The sequence below is a fragment of the Gadus macrocephalus genome, chromosome 5, assembly GCF_031168955.1.
Source record: "Gadus macrocephalus chromosome 5, ASM3116895v1".
Classification (NCBI taxonomy): domain Eukaryota; kingdom Metazoa; phylum Chordata; class Actinopteri; order Gadiformes; family Gadidae; genus Gadus; species Gadus macrocephalus.
This window is the reverse complement of record NC_082386.1, coordinates 3,357,821-3,380,680: the sequence shown is the minus strand read 5'-3', so window position 1 is coordinate 3,380,680 and position 22,860 is coordinate 3,357,821. Positions and strand designations below refer to the sequence as shown.

The following is a 22,860-nucleotide window of genomic DNA, read 5'->3' as shown; positions in this document are numbered from 1 at the left end:
TGTGTGTGTGTGTGTGTGTGTGTGTGTGTGTGTGTGTGTGTGTGTGTGTGTGTGTGTGTGTGTGTGTGTGTGTGTGTGTGTGTGTGTGTGTGTGAGTGTATGTCAGCGTGCTTTTGTAATATCCGTGCACCGTGTGTGCAATCGTTATATTGTGATGTGAAGCCATCTGGGTTTGCAAGCTCTTTTGCATATCTGCTGTTAACATATTAATATTCATGTCTGTGGGCTGAACAGGCATGAATATTAATTAAGCCTCTAAGCTTTAGATATGTATAATGTCTATGATTCCAAATCTGAGAATAAGCATTATGATGTTTCTAAAGGATGAAACGAAAAATGCTCCAGGAATTGTGGGAATTGAATGGAATCAGCAAGTATGTGAACATACGTGAGATACTTTTCATCCTGATATTCCCATTAACACATTTAACGTAAACATATTTCTGCATGAAACAGAGTTTTGCATATAGTAGGAGGCTGAATTAAATTGTCATTTTGTTGAGGCAGTATGTACGTTTCTGTGTATGTGTGTGTGTGTGTGTGTGTGTGTGTGTGTGTGTGTGTGTGTGTGTGTGTGTGTGTGTGTGTGTGTGTGTGTCTGTGTGTCTGTGTGTCTGTGTTTCACAGAGAGCTGGCAGAGGTGTATACAAATCTCAGCCTGACACACTCTGAGATTGTGAGTGCACATGCACAGGCTGGCATTCTGAAAGAAATAGTCAACCATGAAACAAAAGAACCTCCATGGACACAGACATAAATTATTCACTCTATGAGAGAGGGAGAGAGAGAGGCATATGAGGAGAGATGGAAATAGATGTGGAAAGTATGTGTGTGTGTGTGTGTGTGTGTGTGTGTGTGTGTGTGTGTGTGTGTGTGTGTGTGTGTGTGTGCGTGCGTGCGTGTGCGCGCGTGCGTGCGTGCGTGCGTGTTTGTGTGAGGTGCATACTGCAACATCATATTTTGCATGCAAAAGGTAATCTAAAACTCAGGTTCAGGAGGTGTGCAGTACAATGGAGAGTGAGGGAGGAATTAAAATACTAGTATCCCATCCTTTATTGAATAGGAGGCATCATCATAGAGGACAAAGAGAAAGAGCAAAACAGTAACATAGCTTAGTGCCATTCCCTGTTATCATTTATTCAATAGTTAGAAAAGATGGAGACAGAGAGCTCCCTGAAGATAGAAGTAAACAGGGACACAGGCAAAAAGGGTCAGAGAGAGAGAGAGAGAGAGAGAGAGAGAGAGAGAGAGAGAGAGAGAGAGAGAGAGAGAGAGAGAGAGAGAGAGAGAGAGAGAGAGAGAGAGAGAGAGAGAGAGAGAGAGAGAGAGAGAGAGAGAAAAATCCCCGGATGGTCCGTGCATTTACACTGACCGAGGTAATATACCTTCTTGATTTCACACCCAAATGTCACCTCTTGAACCCTACACATAATGGGGGATCCATTTTCATGTAAATGCGATTAGATGGCATCACGGTACCAGGGGCAGGACTTGGGTAAAGGTGTTGATGACCTTGGGCCCTATCTTGCATCCGGCGCGATTGACTTTCTACACTGACGCATGTGTCGTTGCTAGTTAACTGGCGCAGAGCATTATTTTCCCTCCACCGCCACGCGTCGGTAAATTAGGGAACGATCTTGCGCCCCAAGGGGCGGTTCGGCGAAAGGAGGAGGCGTGTTCTGGCGCAAACGTTCCCTGGTGCTATTTTGCAGTTTCAGAAAACAATTGAAAACAATTGATAAACCATGTCCGTCAGCTTGGCTAGACCCATGCCCTTCTCAACACAGTTAGCTAAAGCAGTTTGGCAGCTACTATGCATCTCTTATCCTTGTCTGTTTCATCCCATGCTTTACTATTGCTATTGGATTTACCCAATGTGTGTCCGGGCAGAGGGCACGTCAAGTGTGTCATGTCTCCCCCTCACCAGAGTTGGCGCAACATGGTAGCTACGCTTTAATGTCAGCTGTTAACCGCCCAAACGTTCAAGATGACAAGCTGTTAATGCAGCAGCACCGAGAGTAGCTATGTGGCGACACGGACACATGTGTGAACACCTTGCACAAGTGTGTGTACATGTCACACACATACACCCCCACACACACATACCCACTCACGCACGAAGACACACGTATTGTCAACAAATGCATAAATTTACAGGCAGGTAGACATCGAGCCCCGCTGACGCTAATAATACACTGACTCATGCCGATCTACGCACACACTTCATATGTAATACAAAATACCACTGGGCAACTTTCAAATGCAAAATCATGCAATCACACACGAGCACACATGCCTAAAATAGAAGCACACACACGCATGGCCCCCAATGCTGAATTTTTTTACCAGAAATGTTGAAAAGCGTTTCAATGAAAAAATTGAAATCAGTAGATGTGCCAGGGGAACCAACAGTATAGGGGAGACGGGGGAGAGAAGATAGCTGTCAACACAATGCATACCTAGTTGGGGGCCCAGGAAGTGAAATGCCTCTGACAGAGAGGAGTGAGTGACACAGATGAGAGGAAAGTTTCCAAAATAATGGTGTGGGTTGGGAGACGATTAATATCTCTCTCTCTCTCTCTCTCTCTCTCTCTCTCTCTCTCTCTCTCTCTCTCTCTCCCTCTCTCTACTGAACATTTACTTCTTGAGTCACAGGGGACCAGCGTCACAGCAGAGATGGAAATTAGAAACAGCCGACTCTTTATAGCCACCATCATCCCAACCTCGCACCTGAGGATAGCAGGGGAGGGAAGGGTGAGAAAGAGGACAGGAGAAAGGAGGGAGAGAGTAGATCCAGCAGAGAGCCAAAAAATTGCCAGACTTTAGTTGGCAGCGTTGAAACGTTTGTGCTGATTCTGTAACCCATACATGTTATTTTCTCACACAATGTATCTTTTTTTTGCACTCTCGCACATTTTACTGTGCCGAGCCTTAAACACACTTATTTAAAGGTAAGAGGAAAACTGTTTTAACAATGTTCAAAACGCTATAAGCAATGTGTTTAATGCTGATACAATGCGATAGTCTTTTTCTTTTGTAACTAGCTGACTGTCAATGTTTTAGTTAAGTCAGGTGCTAGTCATGTGATTGATCGTGATCTGCCTCTGTGATCTGCAACAACATACCCTTATCAAAAATGCTCTTCAATCACGCAGCTATTTACTGTGACTTCAGTAAGTGACCATTCCCAGTCTGAAATCCAGCCTCATTAATTTTCCCCCGCTTATCCAAATAATAGAAGACATTTTCTGAACATGGATTCCATCAGTGGTCCATGTAAGCTTACAATTGTATTGAAATAAATGTTACATGTATTTATTTATATTATTCAAATTGATATTGATGTTGAGATTTCTTGAATTATTTCATTCTCAACGTTTCAATGTTTATGGGTTTTCTACGCTGGTATGAATCTAGCCCTCATGTCAGCATCCAAATTCCAGTAGGTTAAATTAAAGAGGAAATCTCAAAGATTTTAATATAAATGTCTGTTAAGTCCCTATCTATTGCTGAATGAGGTCAAATAGTGGTGATTGAGCCTGTGTCTCACTGATCGAAGCCCCGGTATTTGTAATGTTATGTAAAGTTTGCAGTGAGACCCAGAACCTCCAGGATTTCGCGATGTTGCGATCTGCAACTTCAACGCAACATCAACCAATCACCGCAAATTCAGGGCGGTGTCGCAATATTAACCTACCACCGCAACTTTCCTGCAAATTTGACCAATCAGTGGCGTCGTCTTGAACTGACGTCGACAAACTACCTTCCGCCTTACTTCCATGTACACGTTCAAGCGATTCAAGCATTCATGCAATATATGCGTGTCCAACGTTTCACATTTGCCGACAAAAATAACTGCGAAAGATCGTGAAAAGCAGTATCCTGGTATTCTACATTAAAGCGGGGGAAAATTATTTTGCACTGCATGCAACATTGTGGTCGAACATAAGCATTAATCTTCCATTGATAAGCATTTCGCCACCACAAAACATAACTACAGAACTGCAGAACTGCAGGCAAGACGTCAGACGACGAGGCAGATCAATATGACACAGGCTGTTGCATCCAAGTCCATTGCCAGCGCGGAAAGAATCAAGAATCAATTATTCAAAGGACCATTTCTCAGTATTTGTGTTCAATTAATTAATGTTTTTTTCAGTAATAACATAATATTTAACAAATTACTCGGGGAAAATTGCAGTAATAACTTAATATTTAACATCAGGAAAATCGAAACTTTCGCAACTTTTATCTCAACTTTCACTTCCTCTCGCACTGTAATCACAACAAAAACCTAAAATACACTGCAACTTTCATCGCAACTTTTCGCAAAAGCTCATGCTACATCAGGCATTTTAGGCCTCAACATCTCAAAAAGGGCCCGCGAAATCCTGGAGGGACTGGAGACCGTTTGTTTCACTGGGAAAAACTGACTTATTTGCAAAGCTGCCATGTAATGCATTCACATGAGGAATAAATTCTGCTCTCTATTTCTGAATTAACGAGATACCTCAAAATCCGACGAGAAACTGTCCTTCACTTACAAACTTCATTTCATAAACATGTCAGACAGACTGGTCAGTTTAATCCAGTTTAATTTTGGTTTATGCTTGTGACGCTGGGAGATACTTGTGTCCTAAAGTAATATGGATGGCATTGTTATTAGTTTGTCGGAGCACCTCTGGACTTAAGGGTTGTTCAGACGGAAAACCTTGCTCTGGTCTGATGTTCTGATCTGATGTTCTGATCTGAAGTTCTGGTCGGATGTTATTGTCTGATGTCCGGGTCTGATGTTGTGATCTGATGTTCTGATCTGATGTTCTGATCTGAAGTTCTGGTTGGATGTTATTGTCTGATGTTCTGGTCTGATGTTGTGATCTGATGTTGTGATCTCCTGATCTGAAGTTCTGATCTGAAGTTCTGGTCTGATGTTGTGATCTGATGTTCTGGTCTGATGTTCTGATCTGATGTTCTGGTCTGATGTTCTGGTCTGATGTTCTGGTCTTATGTTCTGACCTGATATTCTGATCTGATGTTCTGATCTGGTGTTCTGATCTGATGTTCTGATCTGAAGTTCTGATCTGGTGTTCTTCTGATCTGATGTTCTGATCTGAAGTTCTGATTACCTTGCAGCGTTTGTCCAGGATCAAAACTGCAGTGTGTTTAAAGTCAACGTCAAGGGTTAGGTTTCCCGGACACGTATAGTATAACCAGTGGTGTCTTTGCATTAGGGGCCAGTGGGGCACGGCCCCACCAGAGAACGCTGCCGTGCAGGGCACGATTATACTTTTCATTTTTTTTTCAAAAATGTCATTGAGCATAAGTTAATAATACATTAATTGTTAATAATTAATTACATGTCCGCAGTTTTAATTTGATGAACGCAATTGTTGTAGTGTAGTAGTTGTGTGTGAAATAGTTCGTTGCTCCGTCTCGTCATTTCCGCTCGGTGGGGCACAGCCGAGATGGCCCCGTCTGCTGCAGTGTAGAAAACTGGTGCTGTTGCGCGAGCAAGCGCGTGCGCAGCGCCCGCTTCTGTTTCGGCGGTGGGGCCAGAAGTTTAGTGCCCCAAGGCTCTTCTCATTGGCTGATTTGTAGAAAGGGCGGGGTTTACGGCGGGAGCCGATCAGATCTTGCTAGCTGGCTAACGTAGTTACTGTTACAGTAAATAACAACAAATGGACGTTTCATTCATTAAATGATGAATCGTGTTGAGTATCTGTCATGTGAGATTTAGCACTTGAACAGAAGTTGGAGATAAAACGTTTGGGACCACATCGCCGGACGGATTTAATCATTATTCAAGAGGGAAAGGACAAGAATAGATCGTTCAACCAGGAGTTGTTCAAGCAGAAAAAAATGCTTGTGTTTCACCTCAGCCACACAAAGGAGACCAGACAGCACTGTCCTTAAAGCACAGGTAATTACCATCTTAGCCCAAACTTACTTAAATTTTCACCCAGGATTATCCAGGTCTGAATAGGCAACCACTCTATCAGGCTAGATTCATTGTTAATTGTACAGTATGGTGGCCTGCAAACTTAATGCAACTTAAACCATACTTCTTCTTTTTTTGGTATATTGTGAGTGGTGGCTTTGTATATTGATTGCTGTGTAAAGGGTGTGCGCCGTTGTGTTTTTATTGTTGCCACGTTGTTGTTTTCTTGAGTTTTGATATTGTGAGATCTTGAACGCTGCCATTTGGTGGTGCTATTGCTATAATAGCCTAATATATTGTGGCGACTCCTACCCCCGGGGAGTCTGGGTATTCATAATGTTTGGGGAAAAGGGGTTTTATTGTCTTTGTATAACTTGTTCTGTTATTAGGTTAAGTGGGGTTAACGGGTTTGGGTTCTTTATTGTTTGTGTGTTAATTGTGATGTGTAGTGTGATCGGGACCATTAGTGAGAGTGTTGTGTGTGTTGGTCAGTTGTGCCGTGTTTTCTGTTATGTGTGGTGTTTGAATAAAGGCAGCTCTCGGGGTCGTGCGGTGTATTGAGGCACGAGAGTTGCGCCGCCATTTAAACCTGGGCTCCCGTCTCGTCCTTCCCGCGCTGCTCGCCACATTGGTGTCAGAAGTGGGATGTGGCCTGCGCATGCGCGGGGGGATTTGAGTTTCGCGGTCGAGCCCATGGACAACGCACCCTGCGCTATGGGAGCGCAGCGCCCCCCTGTGGACACGACCGGAAGGCCCGGAGGACCGGCAGCTGCCCACCGCCCCAGGACAGCGGTTAGGCTGCCGAAGTTCACTGGGGTAACGCAGTTGGAACCATACCTGGCCCAGTTCCGGCTTGCAGCGTGGCACAACGGCTGGGGTGCCGACGAGGCGGTTGTCCACCTTGCCCTGGCATTGGAGGGGACGGCAGCACGGGTGCTGCTCGACCTGGACCAAGCAGACCAGCGAGACCTTCAGGCCCTGATCCAAGCGTTGGAGAGGCGGTTCGGTGAACGGGTCTCCAGCAACGAGAGCAAGCAGTTGCTGGCTTCTCACCGCCGCAGGGAGGAGGAGAGCCTGGGGGTCTACGCTGCGGATGTCCAGCTCTTGACCCGACGCAGCTACCCGGAATTCTCCGCGGCTACACGGGAGGCCCTGGCGCTCCACGCTTTCCTGCGGGGACTGCAGCCGGAGAGTCTGGGGCAGCATGTCCGCCTCACCGCACCCCAGACCCTCGATGCGGCTCTGGACCAGGCCGAACGGGCTGAGGTGGAGCTCTGCCGCCGTCGCGGTGGTGGATCCGTGGACGCGGCTGGGGCAGCCCTCCCCCCCGGCACCAAGAACATGGGGGTCAAGTCCAGGCAGCGGAAGGGCCGGATCCGGACGGCCACCCTTCCCCCCACCGAGACGGCTGAGGCTTCCCTTGCGCAGTGTCGGCAGCTGGGGCTGGTCGAGGACTGCGGGTGGACGTGGCAGCGTGCCACTCATCCTCGTCGCAGCCGCCGGCGTGGCCGTCGGAAGGCCAGACGTCGGAGGGCGGCGGAGGATGGGGTGCCCGAACGGCGCTCCAGAGGCCCCCTACAGCGGAACCTGGTGGGGGCCCCGATGGAGGTGGTCCCCGACCACAACCCCAGGACCGCTACTGACTGTTGGAGACAGGCGTCCCAACCCGAGGGGAAGGCTGCACCGCAACGGGGCCGCTACTGGCCGGGGCCAAGGCGGCGACGCCGGCCCCCTGAACACTCGGGACTGTGCAGTGGGTGTTGGGGTCGTCGGGACGTCTGACCCCTAAGGTGGGGGCTGTGTGGCGACTCCTACCCCCGGGGAGTCTGGGTATTCATAATGTTTGGGGAAAAGGGGTTTTATTGTCTTTGTATAACTTGTTCTGTTATTAGGTTAAGTGGGGTTAACGGGTTTGGGTTCTTTATTGTTTGTGTGTTAATTGTGATGTGTAGTGTGATCGGGACCATTAGTGAGAGTGTTGTGTGTGTTGGTCAGTTGTGCCGTGTTTTCTGTTATGTGTGGTGTTTGAATAAAGGCAGCTCTCGGGGTCGTGCGGTGTATTGAGGCACGAGAGTTGCGCCGCCATTTAAACCTGGGCTCCCGTCTCGTCCTTCCCGCGCTGCTCGCCACAATATGTTGTCAGATTCGCGTTTGAGTGATGGCATTATTCAGCTGCAATTTTGGTCCCCTCTGTCACTTGCTACTGTTTTTTTTGTGATGGTAGTAATATGTGGTATTTCTGGATTGCGTTATAATATTTTCCTGCATGGGCCCCACCAGAGTTTCCAAACCAAAATCGCCACTGAGTATAACGCTACGTTGTGTGGTGCATTTCATATACAACATCGCTCACCATAGCACTCATCAACAGTTCAACAGTTGCACAGCGACGGTACTAAAAAAGATTCATGAGTTGGGGTGGGTCGTAACCATGGGGATAACACGCTCCCCTCTTTCCTAAACTCTCAGCCCTAAACACAGTTTCTCTTGGCATTTTGAGGTATCTCGTTAATTCAGAAAAACAGCAGAATTAATTTTCTCAAGTGATTGCATTACGCTTCCATGGCGCTGTTTGATCAATGAAATAGGGCAGGGGGCGTGTTAAGCCCATATACGCTTTAGTAAAGCGTGCATGCTATTTAGGGTCAGGGTTGCCACATTAGTTGCCAATGTGACAAAATGGAGACCTTGCAGATTACAACATTAATTAATTGGCCCTTTTTCCACACTCCAAAACTCTCTTAGAGAATTGCAATGAAATATAGCTATTTAGGAATGCCCAGTCAGCAAATTTATTAGAAAATAATGTTGGCTAGTTATAAATGACCTAATGGCTCAAGCCCAGGGGCCTCATGTACTAAAGTTTCGTACGCACAAAAACGTGGCGTACGTCCTTTTCCACGCTCACGTTCAGATGTACAAAACGTGAAATGACCGTAAAAATGTGCGGTCCCCACGCCAGCTCCAGAGCTGTCGTACGCACGTTTCTACAGCTATTGTTCCTTTGGCGACACTTAGAGGTGACGCTGGGAAACTGGGAAAAAAGGTGAAAACAATGACTCAGAGTGATTTGCACATCAGAGACACACTAATGAACAATCAACACACCTTGCAATTATATGGGTGGCTATAAAAGCATGCGCAATGGATGAAGAAAATTGTTTTAAAAATGGCTGCGTTAGCGTTGTTAGAGGACATCGCAAATGGTCAAATCCGAAGGGCGCTGGAGACGCCGGGGCCGGGAGCAAACCGTGCCCTCTCCTTGCTTGTCTATTCAAAAATAAAAAAATTAAGTTCATAAACACGAGTCAAAGTCTTTAATATCCTGGCATCTTTACGCACGACTTATGTGTATTGCAAGCAGCCAATTGTATGACCAGTATAATTACAGCATTTATGACTTCAGCATATTTACCTTGGGGATGATCGGTGTCCCCTTCATGGGCTCCCACCACTCCGGTGAGAGCTGTGTCACCGATCAAAGCGGCCACTCTCAAATCGAAGGGGGAGAGTTCCCCCACTCCCGTCCCCCCACCTGTTGCGGTCACGCTTCGGCGGTGGGCAGAAACCCTCCGCTTCACCTCCACCTTGAGGTCTGACCACTTTTTTTTAATTTCAGAGTGTGTGCGCTGCTGAGACCCCACTGCATTGACGGCCTCGCAAACACACTCCCACTCACTTCTCTTTTGTTTTGCATTTATCCCTGTTGACAGGGTTCCAATAGCATATGCTTGCGCATTTCTACCTCGTGGAGCAAAATCTCGAGCTCAGACTCTGTGAAGTTTCGTTTTTTGCCTCTGTTCATGGTGCCAGGTGATCGGATTAAGAGGTGAATCTCAGGTCCAGAGGCCTATTTAAATGAAATTGCATATTTAAATGAGGGCGTGGACAGGGAGGAGTTTGGCACCTCGGCATGTGCGCTCAATTCCACGTTGATCGAGATGTACAAAAGAAACGTGCTTGGATCCATGCGTTCGCACACTTTGATACATCTGAATTTATTTGTGCGTAAGACAGTTTCTGGGTTTTGTCGTACGCCAAGTTTCAGTATGAAATCCACGCAAGTCTTAGTACATGAGGCCCCAGATCTCTTGACTTGTACACAGCATGCATTCTCTAGCTCCTCTATATCATCTATTCCCCCTACAAACGGGCAAGACAGTATCTTAGAGTTGTCCAAAACACAATGTCAGACAGATCTTTTACAAAGTTTCACAAATGATCGCAGCATGTTTTATAGCCTAGATCTAAGCATATGAGCACTTCCAACCAGCCTTTGCCAGGCAGAAGGAATCATTTAATTTGGCTAACTGTTTGTTTCATCGCTCACAGAATGTTCTCACACCCGCTCTGCTCAAGCAGAGCGGAGCGGTTCTGTGAAGCAGAAAGCCCTGATTTAAACAATAGCAAAACTAAACTTTCTTTGTCAATGACGCTCAACGTCATTATTATTACGCTATGTTCTAGCGTTTCAGAGGCCAAACGGTATGGGATCACACATCCCCTTCAAAGTTGGACAAAAACTCTTTGGATAAACGAAAATAAATATGGTTACCTACGAATCTGAAAACATTGTGCTCTTGATGAATCAAGCATTGCAGCCGCAACCCCTCCCCTTCCCAGGGCATGTCACTGGGTCGACCGCCTCGCTCACTGAGAAAAAACAACACATGTTGGTTGGAGATGATGTTGAAAACAGAGAATCAAGTGGGCAAAGTTCACCCTGTAAGAATACCCGGGTCATACCCGGGTTGCCGCACCAATACCAATTACTTTGAAAACAAATGGAACGTATCGGAAGGATGTGGTGTGTGTGGCAGAGGGAGCACGCACACGCATTCTGAACCACTGGGTTATATCTTTGGCCACCTGTTGACAGAATTTTAACACCTAGGGGGGGTCAGGGGAAAAGATGATGTGTTTCATTTGATATCATTGTTAGGCAGTAAAATAAAAGGTTGGTATGATGGAAACCTTATCAATAATTATTACACTCTCTCTCCCACACACACAAACTTACGCACACACACACACACACACACACACACACACACACACACACACACACACACACACACACACACACACACACACACACACACACACACACACACATGCATACTAGTGTGGGTGCTGTGATAAAATTTTGTTAACTGACTCTTGAATGTGTCTTGTATTAATCATGTTGAAATGATTCAGACAATAAACAACTCTAATGAAGGAAGACTGAAGTAGTAATAAATGATATTATTATTAATAATAATTAGCCCTGAATAGATTTAGTACACCGTAGACATACGTTCACCGTACACCTACACAATTTCCTAATTCTCAGTTCTCAATATTTGTTGACTATTTATTTATAAAACTATTCATTCAAAATGTTGTGCACTACAGCTGTGCATGTACCGGATATGGTGGATGCATGCATCAGCATCTAGTTTGTACACCTCATCCCACTCTGGAGAGCCAACACAATATATCTTCCGATGTGTTTTGGTGAACAGCCTGTCTGTGTGTGTGAGAGAGAGTGAGAGAGAGAGTGAGATTCAATGCCCAAATAGTCACGCAGAGCTATTTGCAATGCCCTTGTTAGAAGACAGTATGAAATGAATTATTGTCATTTTTAATGGAGAATTTCTAGACAAAGTTTGATGGGAAATAACAACCGCTCATATTAAATTGGTCCCCGCGGCTGATATGACAATTAAACACACATAAAATGTGTGCTTAACTATTGCAGACTCACAAACATGCACACACAAACGCACGCATGCATGTACGCACAAACACACACACACACACACACACACACACACACACATGTCGAGATTAGCTAATCCTAAAAACAGCATCTATACGTGCACCAATAGATGTGCACATATGTTACATATGTTACAGACAGACAGACAGACAGACAGACAGACAGACAGACAGACAGACAGACAGACAGACAGACAGACAGACAGACAGACAGACAGACAGACAGACAGACAGACAGACAGACAGACAGACAGACTAGATTATTCCTTTGTTACAACAGCCCAGCAGCAGTGGAAAACACAGGATAAAATGCAATGCAATAAAAATACTAAATATTAATGAAAACAAAAATAGATGCTAAAATAAGTGCTAAAGTAAACTATGTATAAAATAATTCATTCAGCGTCTTAATATTTGAATATTTCAAGATAAGACCTAATCTGCAGAGCTCAGTTTACAACATACAATACAGTGTCTAAAACCTTGGTTAATGAACTTTGGGTAACGCTTTATATTAAGGTTTTTGTATTAAGCCTTGGTTAGCCAAGTTAGCACAACAAAATAAATGGGTTTATAATGTGTTTATTAACAACTATAATAAACTCTTAAGACTATTCATAATGCTATTAAGCAATCAATAAATAGCTAACAAGTTTCTTATAAGTACTTATAAAAGTCTTATAATCTCACAATAACCATGATTGTTACGTTATTATTAACAATTGTAGATTTTTTTAACACAAATTAATGTTAATAAGCATATAATAAGGGTCTTATTACCTATTAACTAAGGCTTATACAAGTACCTTAAAATAAAGTGTTACCGAACTTTGGCATCTTTTTTGATTCATGCCTGAGGCAATGCTGCCAATGATCTTCCCCGGCACTTACTTTCCATCATGAGACATAGCATAAATGATCATCTGTACGTTTTCAATTGATCAATAAAGTGGATTTAAAATGGTACGGTTAATTAGGGGAGCTGGTGATTTTGTTGTGGAGTGCACTCAGTGTGTTGCTTGATTATCGCTCTTCGTGCGAGAGATTATCTTTTGTGATTTGTTTTGCATATTTCAGTGCCATGCGCACATCTGACAGAGGACCCTTGATATGAAGATCTTATCAAGAAGATCATATCCGCCTAGATATGAAGATTTTATCAAGAAGATCATATCCGCCAACATGGATTGTTGTCTCTCGATTGGTGGACAGCATTGTCCATAGACGTCCCAAACCGGAACGATTGCACTGAGCAGTTCCTTTGGTCTGCTGAATCCATCCATACAAACCATTCTGCCTTCTACCTTCTACTCAAATATCTGTTGTGGATAGATGGAGACTGATATCCAATGATCAGCCATGTTGTGTGCGTGTGTGGGCGCACGTGTGTTTGTGTGTGTGTGTGTGTGTGTGTGTGTGTGTGTGTGTTTGTGTGTGTGTGTGTGTGTGTGTGTGTGTGTGTGTGTGTGTGTGTGTGTGTGTGTGTGTGTGTGTGTGTGTGTGTGTGTGTGTGTGTGTGTGCGTGTTTGTGTGACTAGGCGGGGGTTGGAAGCACAAATGTAAACGCAAACGTGAGCCAACAAGCTCCATCTCGCCTCCATCATTAGTCGCAGAGAAAGAGGGAGAGAGAGAAAGACAGAGAGAGAGAGAGAGAATGAGAGAGGTGACAGGTGCAGGAGCGACGGGTCATTAACGCTGTAACGACCTGGTAATGACTCTGTGACAGGCTAGGGAGCAAACAATACTCCCTTCTCCCTGTCTGACTCTCTTTCCATCCATCTTTCTCTCTCTCTCCATCTTTCTTTCTGCATCCTTTCACCTGACCTTGCAATCATTCAATATGAGGAAGATTGCACACTGACTACGGACTGTGTGTTTGCTTATTTGTGCGTGCATGTGCGCGTGCGTATGTGCTTGTTTGTGTGTGTGTGTGTGTGTGTGTGTGAGAGTCAAGAGGGAAATGGTTGTGACAATTCACACGCTTTGCGCGCAGCAACATGACAAGGTGTCGCTGAATATCACGCACACCCACACGCACACTAACACTCACACTCATGTACACACTCACACTCTCTCACTCTCACACTTACGCATAGTCATCTTGAATCAAACACTCACGCGGAATATATTACCCATGACCTAAGTATTTACTCTCAAACACACACTTCTTCATCCACATATCCTTGCATACAAGGAAGCACACACACCTACGCACAGGAGCACGCACACACACACAATTACACTCAAGAGCACACACACAGCTACACACAGGAGCACACACGAACACCGGAGCACTGGAGCACACACACACACCGGAGCACGGTGCACACTGTGCACACATACACACGCAACTACAAACCGGTATGAGGGGCCGCCTGGGACAGAATTCATACTTGGTCTTACAGACACTATTATAATCTCACATTCACTATTATACTCCTTTTACATGTATGAGAGTGTATAGTCGTGTATGTGAGAGAGTATAGTAGTGTATGTGAGAGAGAATAGTAGTGTATGTGAGAGAGTATAGTAGTGTATGTGAGAGAGTATAGTTGTTTATGCAAGAGAATATAGTAGTGTGTGTGAGAGAGTTTGACTGAGACGGAAGTGAGTTTGATTCCTCAGTTCCTGATTGGCTGACACAAGAGGCGGTCGCTTCTGGCGTTCAAAATACTGCGCTGTCATTTCACTCTTGAATCTCCACAGCGATGTTGTTATGCTGCGTTCGCACCAACAAATGATTTTGTCGCTTGTTCGCGTGTCCGCCTGAGTTTGAGAGAGGCTTCCTCTTGTGAACGTCAATTCATTCTCAACCATGGCCAGTCTCTACGTGTTGAGGAAGTACCAGAGACGTCCGAAAAAACGACGCAGTCGTTTAGGATTCAAAATATCACCCATTCTATAAAATATTCTAATCTAGAAACCTCCGGGAACTCCGGCGTGAGTCCAAGAGCTCTATATCTACATAATATAAGATGATATAATATATAGATATCCTTATAATATGATATTGTAGCGTCACAGGGTTTGGGAGATGCGGGCGGGCCTTAGCGGGGGAGCTCTCGTGGGGATTCGGCTTCGTAGGATTGGTTGTGGTTACCGGCATTGTCGTGGTTACCGGTCTTGTGTGTGTTCTCCAACGGTTTATTAGCGGTGGTATCTAATAAATCGCTGTCTAAGAAATGCTCCATTCACTGCCTCTTCCGTGGTCATTTGAACCACGACATGGAGGAGAAAGGGCGTCGTTGACGTTTGCGGACTCCCGGAGCTCCTCCGGCGGGGCCCGGGAGCTCAGCTCCGGGGGCCGGCGGGACCTCCTGCACCTCCTCGCTAAAGGAGCTCCGGGAGTCCGCAAACGGCAACAATCCCTTTCTCCTCGTCGTGGTTCAATCTGGACTTCAGGTTGATGTGGGAGGACCAGAGACATCCGAGAACCCGACGCAGTCGTGAAGATTCATGATATCATCCGGAGGCGCACACAGCTTATGGCCGTTATATTATATATTCTATAATATAGTTACATAATATAATATTATATTATACAGATAGATAGAGCTCCAGGACCCCCCGCCGGAGTGTTCTAGATTAGAATATTTTATAGAACGGATGATATTATGAAACCTAAACGACTGCGTCGGATTTTCCGACGCCTCTGGTAGGCCTACTTCCACAACACGTAGAGACTGGCCATGGTTGAGAATGATTTAGTGGTCACAAAAAGAAGCCTCCCTCAAACTCAGGCGAACAAGCGACCAAATATTTTTTTGGTGCGAACGCAGCATAACAACGTCGCTGGAGATTCATGCGTGAAATGACGGCGAAGCATTTTGGGCGCCAGAAGCCATAGAGACATCCTATACATAGACGCAGCATTGGCTGTTGGGACGCGAGAAATGCGGCCCCCATCTTGAAGTGGGGATGGGGAGCCAGGGAGCAGCATAAGGTCCGAGGGGAGACTGGAACAGAAGATGGATTTCTGCTTGGGGAACACAGTTTAGCATCGACAACCACCATCCGGACTTGTTATCATTGGTTGTGTCTGTGTTTCATAAGATTAGGCTGCAGCACATTGCCAAACTCGCCTCTTGAACTTCAGAAAGGAAGCACGAGAAAGAAGCTATGCAAAACAGTCATTCATGATAATCAGGCCGAATGCGATAGATTTATTTTTTCTATGACAATTCTTTTGTATTTTATTCTCTTATTTTCGAAACACTGTAAATGGTCAGTCTGCATTTACCCTGGCTGCTTTTTATTGTTTTTTGAATTTCACCCGTTCTGGTCTGATAATTTTCCTGTATCAATTCCCACCAGCAAACTCCAGTCCATTCCATCCATCCATCCACATATAAACATTCCATCAGCAGATTTGTTTCATGACGCATTCTCATTTTAGGCAAAGTATAAGATAATACTTTCTTAACAGTATAAGGCAATACTTTCTTAACAGTATAATTGTAACCATGATGTAAATGGAGACATTAAAGTTACAATATTCAAATACTAACTTTGTTGGGTAAGACAGAATTTGGTTTTATCTGAACCCAATGAAACAGATTGGTGGTTTTAGCTGATATAAAAATGTTCAGGTGTTTATATATGTTAAGCCAACTATGAATAATAAAACACGCCAAACCATGTGTCCTTTATCATAGCTATATTTATGACATTCAGTGAGGTATGATTAATTAAATGCGCTGACAGTTCATTGCCCCTGCCAAACGGATTGCGGAGTGGAGCGGATCACCATTCCAAGATGGCGGCCCGCGTCTTGTCTATGATATAATAGTCTATGCCAGACGCTACTGCCTGTTCTGTCAGCAAATCAGGAACTGAGGAATCAAACTCACTTCCGTTTCATTCAAACTCACTTCCTTTTCATTTAAAGGTCCCATGACGTGAAAATCTCACTTTATGAGGTTTTCTAACATAAATATGAGTTCCCCTAGCCTGCCTATGGTCCCCCAATGGCTAAAACTTGCGTTTGGTGTAAAACGAGCACTAGCTGTTCTGCTCGCCTTTGAAAAAACGGAGGCTCAAGTGCGCTGATTTGGAATGTCTGTATTCATGACGTCATCAGGAATCTCAGCTCCTCCCCTTACTCTGCCTGGCCCGCCCAGAGACGTTGGCCCGCCAATGAGACTCGACCGTGCGAGCGCCACACGTGTGTGTGTGTGTGTGTGTGTGTGTGTGTGTGTGTGTGTGTGTGTGTGTGTGTGTGTGTGTGTGTGTGTGTGTGTGTGTGTGTGTGTGTGTCTGTGAATACACACACTGTAACGCAAGTGTTTCTTGTCGGTTCTTTGACGTGTCTTGTATTTCCACAACGAGACTGTGGGGGTTATCTGAGCCATGGTTGAGAAGGAATTGGGGGAAAGGAACTTTGGCTTTGACTGGCTGAAGTACATGAACTGCGACATGCCGCCGGTTGCTGCGAGGCACCATCGCCCGGCAGCGGGCAGCCGGCAGCAGGCAGCGCCCGGTTCAGTCGACTTCAGGTTGATGTTAAAGTGGAAGAACCAGAGACGTCGCAGAACCCGACAAAGTCGTTTGTGATTCATAATATCGTCTGGAGGCGCACACAGCTTTTGGCCGTGATAATATGTATTAAATGATATAGATTTCTATGTATTATATGATATTATTTAGATATAGAGCTCCAGGACTGTAACGCAAGTGTTGTACACTTCCTTGTTATTTGGATAACCGTTCTGTCGGACTCTCGTCTCTGGTATTTCTACAACGAGACTCGTATTGGGGGTTATCTCAGCCAAGGTTGAGAATGAATTGGGGGGAAGGAACTTTGGCTTTGACTCCCTCAAGAACATGAACCACGACATGGAGGAGAAAGGGATTGTTGGCGGCGAATGTCTCCAGCTTGAGACCCGCTGAGGGACCACCGCCGGAGGCGGAGGTGCCTAAGCGCTGCCCGGCAACGATCCCTTTCTCCTCCTTGTCGCGGTTCAGTCTACTTCACATTGATGAGGATGTTGAAGAACCAGGAACGTCGGAGAACCCAACGCGGTCGTTTGAGATTCATAATATCGGCTCACACAGCTTTTGGCCATTATAATATATATTATATGATATAGATATCTATGTAGGCTATATGATAATATTTAGATATAGAGCTCCAGGACTCCCGTGTGTTCTAGAATATTTACAGAACACGGCTAAAGGCTGTGTGCGCCTCGCCATTGCGATACATCCACTGTAAACAGAGCGCATGGTACCGTGGCTGCAAGCTGCTCAGGGCCACACCCCCACCCTCCTCCTTGACCCGCCTCGCTCCTCCTCATTTGCATTTTAGCTACAGACACCAAAACAGCGCATTCGGGGGAAGCTCAATGTGCGACTGGCTCGGAGTGGCTGTAACTCTGCACCACGGCTGAATTTCGGGAACGTCTTTGAATACTGTGTTAGTTGCCCACTAATACCTATATTAAAGAATACATAAAATAGCATGTCATGGGACCTTTAAACTCTCTTCCGTTTCATTCAAACTCACTTCCGTTTAATTCAAACTCTCACACACACTACTACAGTATACTCTCTCACACACACTATTATACATAAACAACAGTGCTGTCAAGCGATTAAAATATTTAATCGTGATTAATCGCATTAATTTCATAGTTAACTCACGATTAATCGCAAATCTTTTTTCTATGCTAAATATCCCTTGATTTCTTTGTCCCATTAATTGTTCTCATTTTAATGCTCTTATCAACATGGAGAAGTGCATCGGCTTGCCTTGTGCAAATGTTTTTTTATTGATAACAACATTGGCATATACTGATCAAAACAGGACGATACAAAAAAAAAGCCTATAGTGCAATTAAACGATGAACATACAAACATACTGCCTTGAACATAGCAGTCAGGCTACTGCTTCTTTGTTTTGAGCCAAAGAAAATAAATAATTATAATAACTTGCGTTAATCGCGCGATAAAAAAATGAACGCCGTTAAAATTGGTTTGCGTTAACGCCGTTAATAACGCGTTTAACTGACAGCACTAATTAACAACTAAACTCACTCACACACACACGACTATATTCTCTTCCATAAACATCTATACCCTCTCACACACACTACTATACTCTCTCACAGACACTACTATACACTCTAATACATGTAAAAGGAGTATAATAGTGTGTGTGTATGAGTATACTGGTGTATATGCAAGATTATAATAGTGTGTGTAAGACCAAGTATGAATTCTCTCCCAGGCGGCCCCTCATAAACAGGAGCACACACACACATACACAGAGTCACACACACACGCCGGAGCCTAGACACATCTACACACATCTACACACATCCACAAACGGACCTACACACAGGGACCAGTACCCACACACATACCTACAGTCTGGAGCGTATACACATCTACACACAGGAGCATACAAACATACCTGCACATGGGTACACACACGCAGCCATGTCACAGGAGTGGGTCACACTTTCGAAGGATGCTTTAAGTGCTCTATTCCTGGGAGGTCACCTCAAGGCACGATGCGAAAATCACACACTCAATAGGAACGGAGTTGCCCCGGGAAGGTGGGTCACACGGTCAAGCTGACGTGTGTGTTTGTGTTTTTGTGCTTTTGCGTGTGTGCCAATGTGTGTGTGTGTGTGTATGTGTGTGTGTGCCTGTTTGTGTGTGTATGTGTGGTGTGTGTGTATGTGTGGTGTGTGTACGTGTGTGTGTGTGTGTGTGTGTGTGTGTGTTTATGTGTTTTTGTGTATTGGCCTGTGTGTGTGTGTGTGTGTGTTTTTGTGTGTGTGCGCCGGTGTGTGTGTTTGTTTGTGGGTGTGTGTGTGTGCGTGCGTGTGTGTGCCGGTGTGTGTGTTTGTGTGTGCGTGTGTGTGTGTATGTGCCTGTGTGGGTGTGTATTTGTGTGTATGCCGGTGTGTGTGTGTGTGTGTGTGTGTGTTTGTGTGGTGTGTGTGTGTGTGTGTGTGTGTGTTTTGTGTATTTGCCTGTGTGTGTGTGTGTGTGTCTGTGGTATGTGTGTGTGTGTGTGTGTGTCTGTGCCTGTGTGTGTGTGGTGTGTGTGTGTGTGCGTGCGTGTGTGTGATTTGTCCTCTCGTTAGCAGCTCAGTTAAAACAGTGAAGATGAATCACCGTGTGCGGATGTAGTTCTGCGCATATACTTGCACCTATATCTATTCGTGAAGGGTTATTCAACATAGACAAAACGGTTTCATAATTGCATCCAATGAACTCTAACCCCTTTTTTATGTATGGATAACAGTTCTAGCACAATCGTATGACTTCATGTTATCAGCAGAAGAATATGATTAATCAGAATGAAACTGTGTCAAGGCAACATGAGGAGAAACTGAACTTTTGAATTTACAAAGAGAGGCGTGTGTGAGGGGGGTTGCAGGATATGTGTGTGTGTGTGTGTGTGGGGGGGGGGGGGTCCGCTTAAGTGCTGTCATGTTTAGGTGATAAATAATGTCAGAATCATTATTTTTTATGAATGTCACTTTTAACTGTGAAACACTTCAATCCATCTTAACAGTGTGCAGTCGGCTGTTTAGGCAGAAGAGATTAATCAGAGCTGGGTCTTGAGACTCTGGGTCATAGGGTTGAGAGATGAGAGATACCCCCCAACCTCCCTTTCATCAGCCCGTAACACACACACACACACACACACACACACACACACACACACACACACACACACACACACACACACACACACACACACACACACACACACACACAACTCGTAGCATAAACACTGGGACTTAAAGGTTTGTGTTGTGGCCGAGGGCAGGAGACCAAAATCATTTAGACTTTCTATTCTTCTATGTATGTGGGGGTATGCATACATGCATCCACACACACACACACACGCACAAATGCACACACACACACACACACACACACACACACACACACACACACACACACACACACACACACACACACTGTTACACAAATTCTCATACATACACACACACACACACATAATCAAAACACGCCCACACACACATGCACTCATAGGTACACAGACCGTCATGCTGTAAAGCAAACACATCCTACAAAGAGACAGCCAGTGGGTGGTCTACTGCTGGTCGATGTTGGAGAAGATTTTAGCTGTGGAGCGGAGCTCCGGGTCGACGGCTGACCCAGGAGCCCATCGCTGTACTCTATCCAAAGGAAATAAATAATAAACACAAGAAGGTTAATGATGGAGACACAAGCTGTCCAGATGATTGGCAGGGTACAAAACAGACCTGGTGCCTGAGTGACACCGAAGGGGCCACACTGCCTACTTGCCTGCCGTTCTTCTTGACAAGCACAACCATGTCATGTAAATCTGCTGCTTGGTGTCCTCGTTTTCTCATCTACTCGTTAATTTCCTTTTCATCCTTAAACAGTCAAGTTTGTTAAAACATGCAACAGCGCTTCAAGTAAGCGAAACAACAATTTGACGTAGTTGTTGAGTGGACAAGCTTTAGTTTATTTAAAAAACATATTATTTTTTTATAGTTGTTCTATGTTGTTGAAAGAAAAATAAGGAAGTTCAATTGTGCCCAAAGCGCAGTGAGTCAGGGGACAACACAACAGCTTGTTAAAACCCTTGGATATGATAATTACGGGCCTCTGCTTTGAGGGACATTATTTTTTTCTATTTTTTATACGGGCTGCTAAGATTGGTTGATGAATCTGTTGGTCGATAAGCAGAAGATGAATCAAATCAAATCTGGAATAATTGATGAATTATTTCTGATTATAATTATAATTATTTGTCTCGTACAAGTTGCAGAAAATAGTTTTTATTTTCTAATTGTCTCATAAAACAAACACATTTAAGCCTTCGCTTTGTAACTTTTGGCTCTGATAACTTGTGATTGGCATTTGCTTTTATTTCTGACATTTTTAATCAATCAATGATTCATAAATTCCTCTGAAAAAAGCCTTTTAGATGAGTTTACTGTTGACATAATCACAGCCATAGCTTTATTTTATAATTGTCCTGCAAGCTCAATGTCCTGAACTTCAACCTGGAATGTGACCAGCACATAGCACTAATCCGATGCTGACATGTGAGGCATGACTCCGGCTAACCGTGAGCAGACACTCTATCCCTTCACTTACAATGGACACACATACAGGCATGTCATTAAGGAAATGGCGTCAGCTATTCTGTCTTGCCAAGGGTGAGTACAGGTAGATTGCCAGTTCATTACCTCTCATGTTCCTCACACACTGAGAATAGTTCTGAGGCGGGCCAGGCAAGTCTGCCAATAAAAGGAGGTGGGATCGGTGCTCCCCATTACCCCGGTAACGGCGAGATGGGAAGAGGAAGTGTGAGACAGAGAGAACAGGTATGAAGGCTAGTGTGACGGCTGTACTGTCACTGTCTCCTCAGATAGAGCAGCACTGGCGCAACGCACCACCAGCGGAAGGGAATGACACAGACAGAGCCCGGGGGGGTAACCGACTTAGCCCCGGTCGTTTCATCTCCTAACAGTGAGAGGAGAAAAGGTTACGACCTGTTTTCTCTTTTCTGGTTGAAAGAGGTGTCTCACACATGCAGGTGTGTATTTCTATACAATGGTTGTAGTCTGCTACAACTAATATTATTCTCATACAATTATTTATTATTTGAGCAGCAGGCACTACTTGTATTTACATTAGAGCTGTTAGTTAAACGCGTTATTAACGGCGTTAACGCAAACCAATTTTAACGGCGTTAAAAAAAATATCGCGCGATTAACGCTAATATTCTATTTACAAAATAAATCTTTTTTTTTTTTTTTCTTTGGCTCAAAACAAAGAAGCAGTAGCCTGACTGCTATGTTCAAATGACATTTGTTCAAAGCAGTCGTTTAATTGCACTATAGGCTAGGGCTGCTCGATTATGGGAAAAATCATAATCACGATTATTTTGGTCAATATTGATATCACGATTATTCAAACGATTATTTTTGAGTTTGAAAACATGCATTTATTGATACAATCAATTATGACATAGAAACACGTATATTATAAGTATCCAAAATAAAACCTTTTTCGTGTGTAAGTGTACTGTCTGCCACAACATTCTGAATCTAACATTTGATTTTTATAAAACATTTCATGAATACAATATATTAAGACAATCAAATATCACAGAAACACGTATAAGTATCCAAAAT

General features: G+C 44.5%; 1 protein-coding gene and 1 long non-coding RNA gene across 4 annotated transcripts in view; one reads left to right on the top strand and one right to left on the bottom strand.

Annotated features, from left to right (window-relative positions):
* lrfn5a (leucine rich repeat and fibronectin type III domain containing 5a) overlaps positions 1 to 22,860 on the top strand; it is a 111,235-nt gene that overhangs the window by 16,780 nt on the left and 71,595 nt on the right. The window contains exon 1 of one of the 3 annotated variants that reach the window (XM_060051805.1): positions 21,917 to 22,259. The exons of the other annotated variants lie outside the window; for them this stretch is intronic. The gene's annotated coding sequence lies outside the window, so the exon portion shown is untranslated. Of the gene's footprint in view, positions 1 to 21,916; positions 22,260 to 22,860 lie in introns of those variants that run through there. 3 annotated transcript variants of the gene reach the window in all.
* On the bottom strand, positions 8,935 to 9,987 carry LOC132457551 (uncharacterized). The gene is made up of 3 exons (XR_009525715.1): positions 9,354 to 9,987; positions 9,047 to 9,208; positions 8,935 to 8,972 (listed from the first exon to the last, which is right to left on the bottom strand). It is a non-coding gene; the product is annotated as an uncharacterized LOC132457551 (long non-coding RNA).